The sequence below is a fragment of the Rhinoderma darwinii genome, chromosome 10 (assembly GCF_050947455.1).
Source record: "Rhinoderma darwinii isolate aRhiDar2 chromosome 10, aRhiDar2.hap1, whole genome shotgun sequence".
Taxonomy (NCBI): Eukaryota; Metazoa; Chordata; class Amphibia; order Anura; family Rhinodermatidae; genus Rhinoderma; species Rhinoderma darwinii.
In genome coordinates, this window is record NC_134696.1 from 95,663,610 (window position 1) to 95,671,403 (window position 7,794).

A 7,794-nucleotide genomic window follows, 5' to 3' on the forward strand; every position below is an offset into this window, starting at 1 on the left:
AATGCTAACTACTGAGCCAACTTGATGACCTATAGACCTAAGATTTAGGGTCCATTTAAGTCTTCCACAAAAAAACAATAGATATAAAATAATGAATAGAGCTCTCCTTGTGTTGGAGAAAGGTGGTAGCAACCCATTTGTATTAAGTGAGCCTCAAATTATCATGACCAGATCTTCTCAATTCTACGAGGAACCTGTCTCATCACGGGGCATAGCGTAGCTTGGCCTGCTGCCTAGTCTATCAGTCAGGTACAGTACCTTAATGTCACCATGTAGCTCATTCTTTGATGCCAGAAACTTTTGGAAAAAATAACCTTTGATGAGAAAACTTGGCTGTTGTTACTAATTTGCAATCACAATGACAGGAATTTTTTCTTGGCATAGAGAAGATCTTGACGCATGATAACTGATTAAACAGAAGTAGAGGTCCAGCCCGGATTTCAGTGTATAAATACAATAGTCACATGTATCCCACATACAGAGAGTAAGAATTGTGTAACTTCACTTTGTCTCAGCCATGATGAGATCCTTCATCATCTCTCTTACTATCTTCTCTGCCATCTCATGCACAGGTAAGACAATATCTGTTGTGGTAGGTAGACTCTTCCTGTAGACTCATCCAAGAAGATGACTGTATATGTTTTGGACATGTATTGTATATTATTCTATATAGATGTATTCTTTATGTCCTATCCAAAGACAGTCAGCAATATGACTGACTCCTTCAACACAACCGAGGTCTACAAGATTTCCCTTACAGACCAAAATGTAACTCAAAGTATGTTATGTAGATTAAAGGGAACATCTCAGCAGGTCTCATATTCTAATTTATTTCCTTTGTATATTGTGTCCTCTCTGAATAAAAAACTATTGAGCCTGTTCTCATCGGAGGAACCATGTTGGCTTGAAGCTGGTCATTCGGAGGAGGACAATCCATCTACATGCTGTTTTTTCTCCATTGGGTTTCATTGTCTTTAATAACTATTAATATATTTTCAGACATAAAAATAATCCCATAATAAGATAATGTTCTGCCTCCTAGGTCTCGCTCTTAAATGTCTTCAATGTATCGAAGAAAACAGTGACACATGTGAGGGGGTCTCAGTTGATTGTCCGGACTCTACTGAATGTTTGGTGGTCTCCGAGCTCTATCGTTCCCGTGAGTATTACAATGTTCTCAATCTAGTATATGCTATTTTTGTTTTATGGCTCATGCACACAAACGATTGTGCCGTCCAACTCCCGTCAGTGATCCGAGGAAAAATAGGACATGTTCTATGTGTCCTCGGATCGGAGCCTCGGACCATTTTTCACGGTGCCGATTCACCCGCTAAAGTGAATGAGTCCGTGAAGACTATCGGGTGCCACTCGGATGCCCTCAAAAACTGCCCGAGTGGCACAACGGTCGTGTGCAAGAGACCTTAGTGTTAAACTTGATACTAATAAAGGGACACTACTACTTACATTTTTTTTCAAAGAAGATTTTCAACATTTTGTGACATGGTTTAATGAACTAAGACCCAAAGCGGGGGCTATCATTGGGTGCAAGTGTGATGAGTGAGGAGGTGGGTGGTTCATTATAATAGAAAGCATAATAATACCATCTATGACTTGGGTACCAATTCTCCTTGTCCTATTCTCTTCTCTGATCCCACTAATTCCCAAAGTAGAGGGGCCCTATAGAGCACAAAACTCCTATTTTGAATGCTATAGTGAATGATTGATGCCTTTTCTTGGTGTCCCGCGCTATCACTGTACATTATTCCTCTAGTGGAGCAGTATTGGCCATACAATGTAGTATTACTTGCCAATCATTCAAATGAATATCCCACAATGTTATACATGGACAAACCAGGTCCTCCAAGAGCCAAACTCACTCTTTGTTAGTGGTACTCCTCTCTGATGAAAAGTAGAGGAGTCCCAACTGCAGGGTCTTCATTTTATGACATCCCTTAATGAGACATCCCCTTTGCCCTTTTTTTATTGAAAGGGCATGGAGAGGGACACAAACACCAGGCCCTTCCATCCTGGCTGTCAAATCCCTGGGCCATAATGGGGGCCCATTTTGATTCTTGCTATGTGACTCATTCTTGTCCATGTGTGCGACTGCTTGGGGCAGATTTCAAGTGGCACTTGGACACTGCGATCTGCTAGGCCACTCACTTCTCCCCTGCAGTACAGAATTGTACTCTGACCTGTTACTTTGACATTGACCTGATGGTTCCTGATAATTAACTTTTTTTTTTCTTTTTACAGGTGGTGACGTATATCACTCCATTAAAAAGGGCTGCAATCCGGGCGTACCCTGCAACTCGACTACATCTCAAATTTCAATGATAAAGAAATAAGAGTTAATGTTCAATGCTGTACAGGAGACAACTGCAACACAGATAACTACTACAGTAAGTACTTCATTTCTGATATTTTTACAGCTGGAGCAGAGATGATTTTCTCATGTATCCCTTTTAGGCTGTATTGTGAAAAATCCCTGGGTTCTAATATTGCAGTAGGTTTAACTACAGTCCTATATCAAGCCACAAATAACATATTGTGATATCATAATAAGTTTTACCTAAATTTAGACTCAGCTCTGCTACATCTGACAAACTACATTGGAGGCAGCGATACGCCGCCTGGTTCCTTATTATCAAATTAAAGACTACAGGGAAAACTGTTATAAATCTCTTGTCAATTCTTCCTCACAGTAATTCCACTTTCAGAAATTTAAAGTGAAGCTCCTCCTTTGATTAACTTTGGATACACAGTCAGCAGATGTAAAATCTATCATCTTTTTGCTGTTTACACTTACTTTATACTTGCATTTTCCCCCTTTTCTGCAGTATAGAAAAGCACTTGTCTGTTAGTAATTGGAAACCATCAGTAAACTGCTGTTGACGGATCTGTCATTCTAAAGATACGTTCCTATTTAGTACTTAAATATAGGGAATAATGGTGTCCAGATATAAATGGGCTGTAGATTATATTAACTCTTTAATTCTTTATTAACATCTTAGTACTATCTGTGTCTTGTTATTAACATGTGACTAACAAATATCAGTGTCAGGATTATTCAACATTTAATCAGACCATTTTGATGTAAATGTGTTAATGGATATTAAATATTCATGTGTTAATGATATGATATCTCCTTGGTATTCTCAATAATTAGGGCGCAAATAAAGTTATAATAAAATCTGTCAAGAGCAGCCTTTTTATGCTTTCCATGTACTAATTCACTTTTATTTACACAATGATCCGTGACTACATCTTATCTACAGTGCACAGTGTGGTCCAGAGGAGTTACTAAGCCACTTCATGTCTCTCTCATTTCTGATTACATCAGAGGTTCAGACTGACCTTAATTCTCCCCCCACCTCTGTCTTCTAGTGCCCCCTGAGCAAAAAGAGCACAATGGAAGGGTGTGCACCTCTTGTTATAGAGATGGATTGAAAGAATGTGTCAGTGACCGCACGGTTAATTGTTTGAATGAAGAAGACAAATGTGTTGATTATATCGGAAAACTCACAGATCCAGGTATTTTATATATATTATTTATGTTCTGTATTATCTGATATGACTTTATAGATGACTTGTAGCATCTTGGAAGGTGCCAAGATACATTAGATAAAGATGCAATAGCCCCAGTGACCTGCTGTAAAATTTCCCTGCAGCGCCAACACAGGAGAAATTAAGCATTACAGTTCCCATTAACCTCTTCACGCACTGCGCCGCAACTGTACGTCTTGCAGAGGGCTTGCTTCCCGCTTCAGGACGTACAGTTGTGGAGCAGCTCCCGGCGCACACTGACCTAATGGACAGTGTCCGGGAACCGGGAGGTCAGCTATCCCCGACAGCTGACACTCCAGTCTTGCCGGTCAGCGGACCATCACCGCTGATTTTGGCAATTAACCCCATAAATGCAGCGACATATTGCGTTCCCCACATTTAAGGGGTTTGAAGCACATCGGCAGCCCCCACAAAGTGATTGTGGGGGCTACCGATGCTTGTTGTGGGAATCGGAGGCCAGACAATGACCTCATGTGACTGTCACATCACAATCATATTTGGAATGCATTACACTACGTAGGTAGTGTAATGTACTCTAGCAGCGATCAAAGCTGCAAGTCTAAATGTCCCCTAGTGGAACAAGTGAAAAAAGTAATAAAAATGTTTTAAAAAAAGTGTAAAAATAAAAGTTAGAAGTGACATCAACAAAAAATGCTTTTTTTCCTATAATAAGACTTTCATTATAGGAAAACAATGAGCACGTTAAAAAAAAGTACACATATTTGGTATCCCCGCGTTTGTAATGATCCAAACTATAAAACTGTAATGTTATTTTTTCCCGCACGATGAACACCGCAAAAAAAATCAATAAAAATCTACACCAGAATCACTATTTTTTGGTCACCACCCCTCCCAAAATAGAGAATAAAAAGTGATCAAAAAGTTGCATGTACCCAAAAATAATACCAATATAACCCGTCCCGCAAAAAACAAGCCCTTACACAGCTTTTTTGACAGAAAAATAAAAAAGTTACGGCTCTCAGAATATGGTGACAGAAAATAAATTATTTTATAAAAAAGTGATTTTATTGCGCAAACGCCACAAAACATAAAAAAAACTATATACATCTGGTATAGCCGTAATCGTACCGACCCACAGAATAAAGTAAAATTGTAATTTACAGTACAAGGCGAACGCCGCAAAAAATAAACTAAAAAACATTGTCAGAATTGCTTGTTTATGGTCACCCGGCTTGCAAAAAAATAGAATAAAAAGTGATAAAAAATAAATCGCATGTACCCCAAAATGGTACCAATGAAAAGTATAGATTGTCCCACAACAAATAAGCCCTCACACAGCTCCAGTGGTGAAAAAAAAAAAAGTTCTGGCTCTCAGAATATAGCGATGCAAAATGTGCAGAGTGTTCCAAAATCGGATAAGATCGGGCGCCATTTATCAGTGCGACACCGGCCACACATCTATGAAATATTATTTATTTACCCCATTATTATACCCTCTTATTATGCCCTGATGTTCTCCGCACAGATTACATATACCAGCAAAACCCCAAACAGAGCTATTCCAAAGGCAAAATGGCGCCCCTCCCTTCTGAGCCCCTCAGCGTGCCCAAACAGCAGTTTGCGCCCACATATATGGCATCGCCATACCCAAGAGAACCCGCTTAATGTTTTATGAGGTATTTGTCTTCAGTGGCACAAACTGGGCACAACATATTATGCACTAAAATGGCATATCAGTGGAAAATTGCAATATTCACACAATCCGCTGTGCATTAACCCCTTTGCGCACTATGACTTAATAGTATGTCATGGTGCGGGGGCTGATGTATGGAGCCGTAAAAAATGTAAATAATTTAAACCACCAAAATCACTGTAGTTTTCGTTTTTATCGCACAGCGAAAGCTGTAAAAATTAAAACCCCAAAAAATGGAATCAGATTGTTTTACTATATCAGCCCACAAATAAAAAAAATTCAGTTTCCCAGTACATTTTATGGTACTTTAAATGGTGTCAATAGAAACTACAATTCCCCCCGCAAGAAATAAGCCCTCACACCGCTCTACTGATGGAAAAAGAAAAAAGTTATGGCTCTTGGAAGGCAAAAAATGGATCAGTCCTGAAAGGGTTAATTCATTTCTAATGGAAAAAAAACTTTTGACCACATATGGGGTATTTCCGTACTCGGGAGAAATTGCTTTACAAAAATAGTTTTTTTTCTCCTTTATCCCTTGTGAAAATGAGAAAATTCAACATATAGAGGAAAAAAATTGTGATATTCATTTTCGCGGCCTAATTCTAATAAATTCTGCAAAAGACCTGCGTGGTCAAAATGCTAACTATACCCCTAGATAAATTCCTTGAAGGGTGTAGTTTACAAAATGGGGTAACTTTTGGGGTGTTTCCATTGTTTTGGCACCACAAGACCTCTTCAAACCTGACAAGGTGCCTAAAATATATTCTAATAAAAAGGAGGCCCAAAATCCTCTAGGTGCTAATTTGCTTCTGAGGCCGGTGTTTCAGTCCATTAGCGCACTAGGGCCACATGTCGGATATTTCTAAAAACTGAAGAATCTGGGCAATAAATATTGAGTTGTGTTTCCCTGCTAAAACCTTCTGTGTTATAAAAAAAATATATTAGAAATGAATTTCGGCAAAAAAAATAAAATTTGTAAATTTCACCTTTGCTTTAATTCCTGTGAAACGCCTAAAGGGTTAAAACACTTCGTGAATGCTGATTCGAATACCTTGAGGAGTGCAGTTTTTAAAATGGGGTGACTTTTGGGGATTTTCTAATATATAAAGCCCTCAAAGCCACTTCAGAACTGAACTGGTCCCTGAAAAAATTGCCTTTTGAAATTTTCTTTAAAATATGAGAAATTGCTGCTAAAGTTCTAAGCCTTGTAACGTCCTAGAACAATAAAAGGACGTTCAAAACATGATATAAACATAAAGAAGACATATGGGAAATGTTAACTAGTAACTATTTTGTGTGGTATTACCATCTGTTTTACTAGCAGATACGTTTAAATTTAGAAAAATTATAATTTTTGGCAATTTTTTCTAAATTTTGGTGTTTTTCAGAAATAAATACCAAAATTATCGACCAAATTTTTTTACTAACATAAATAACAATATGACACGAGAAAACATTCTCAGATTCACTTGGATATGTAAAAACAGTCCAACGTTATTACCACATAAAATAACACATGTCAGATTTGAAAAAATCGGCTGTGTCCTGAAGGCCAAAACAGGCTCAGTCCTGAAGAGGTTAAAATTAATGGACACTCCTCCAGAGAGTGAGACACTCTTTGTTGCTCTTCACTGTAGCTAATAGATCAGAGGACTGAATACATCTACAGTATGAAGAACACATCTACACCTATAGTGTCTATATGTGCGCCTTGGAAGTTTTTTGCAAGACACATGTCTTTAATCCACATCTTTGAATAAATTCATGATTTTCTGCCTGACCTCATTGTACTTGGTTGGTCTTTCCTTTCACCCGTCTGTAGTTGAAGAACAGTCCAGATGATATGATGACTACCAGAACGAGAAGGACTATTACAAGGTGGATGAGCAGGTTGAAGAACAAAGTTGCTTTGAGGCTGTATTTAAACATACTCAGGACAAATCTGAGTCTTTCTCTAGGACATGCGTGACCCACCAGGACACATCTGAGTCTTTTTCCAGGGCATGCACAATCCCAGTAGTCTTGGTCTTGTCATGCTTTAACTGGATGGTGGCTCGATTCTCAAGCTTCTTCATTATAATCTTCTTCCTAGCAGGAGCCATTGCAGTTCAGTGCCAAACCCAAGATGGATCATCTGGAGTCCTACAGGAGTATCAGGGCGGATATTGAGTCTCTTCTCAGGGTTAACTGGAGTTCTTTCTTTATGTTCTGCTACATCGATGCCCAAGAGAAGATAAAGGGTACAATGCTCTATGGTGGAGTATTTCTCTTTTGGTGCAAATAGTCGCATAGATGGTGTAGTAGAAATTTTGCACTTGGTACCAACATCAATACCCTTGATTATGTCTTGAGGAGGGTATAGGATTTAAATTTATCTGACAGGACCCCTCAGTATCCCAACACTGGTGTCTAAGACCTGGTCATAACAGAGGATAGTATCCTTTTCTTCCAACATCCATCTGTATCAAACAAATATTGATAGCTGCCTTCATAGCTTAGGATATTCGAGGGGAGCCATGGATGAAGCACTGTTTTGTGATTCATTCCCAATTTCACAATTCCAAGTTTGTGGA

General features: G+C 38.7%; 1 pseudogene; it reads left to right on the forward strand.

Annotated features, from left to right (window-relative positions):
• Positions 1 to 517: 517 nt before the first annotated feature.
• Positions 518 to 7,390, forward strand: LOC142662293 (phospholipase A2 inhibitor and Ly6/PLAUR domain-containing protein-like; annotated as a pseudogene).
• Positions 7,391 to 7,794: the final 404 nt, after the last annotated feature.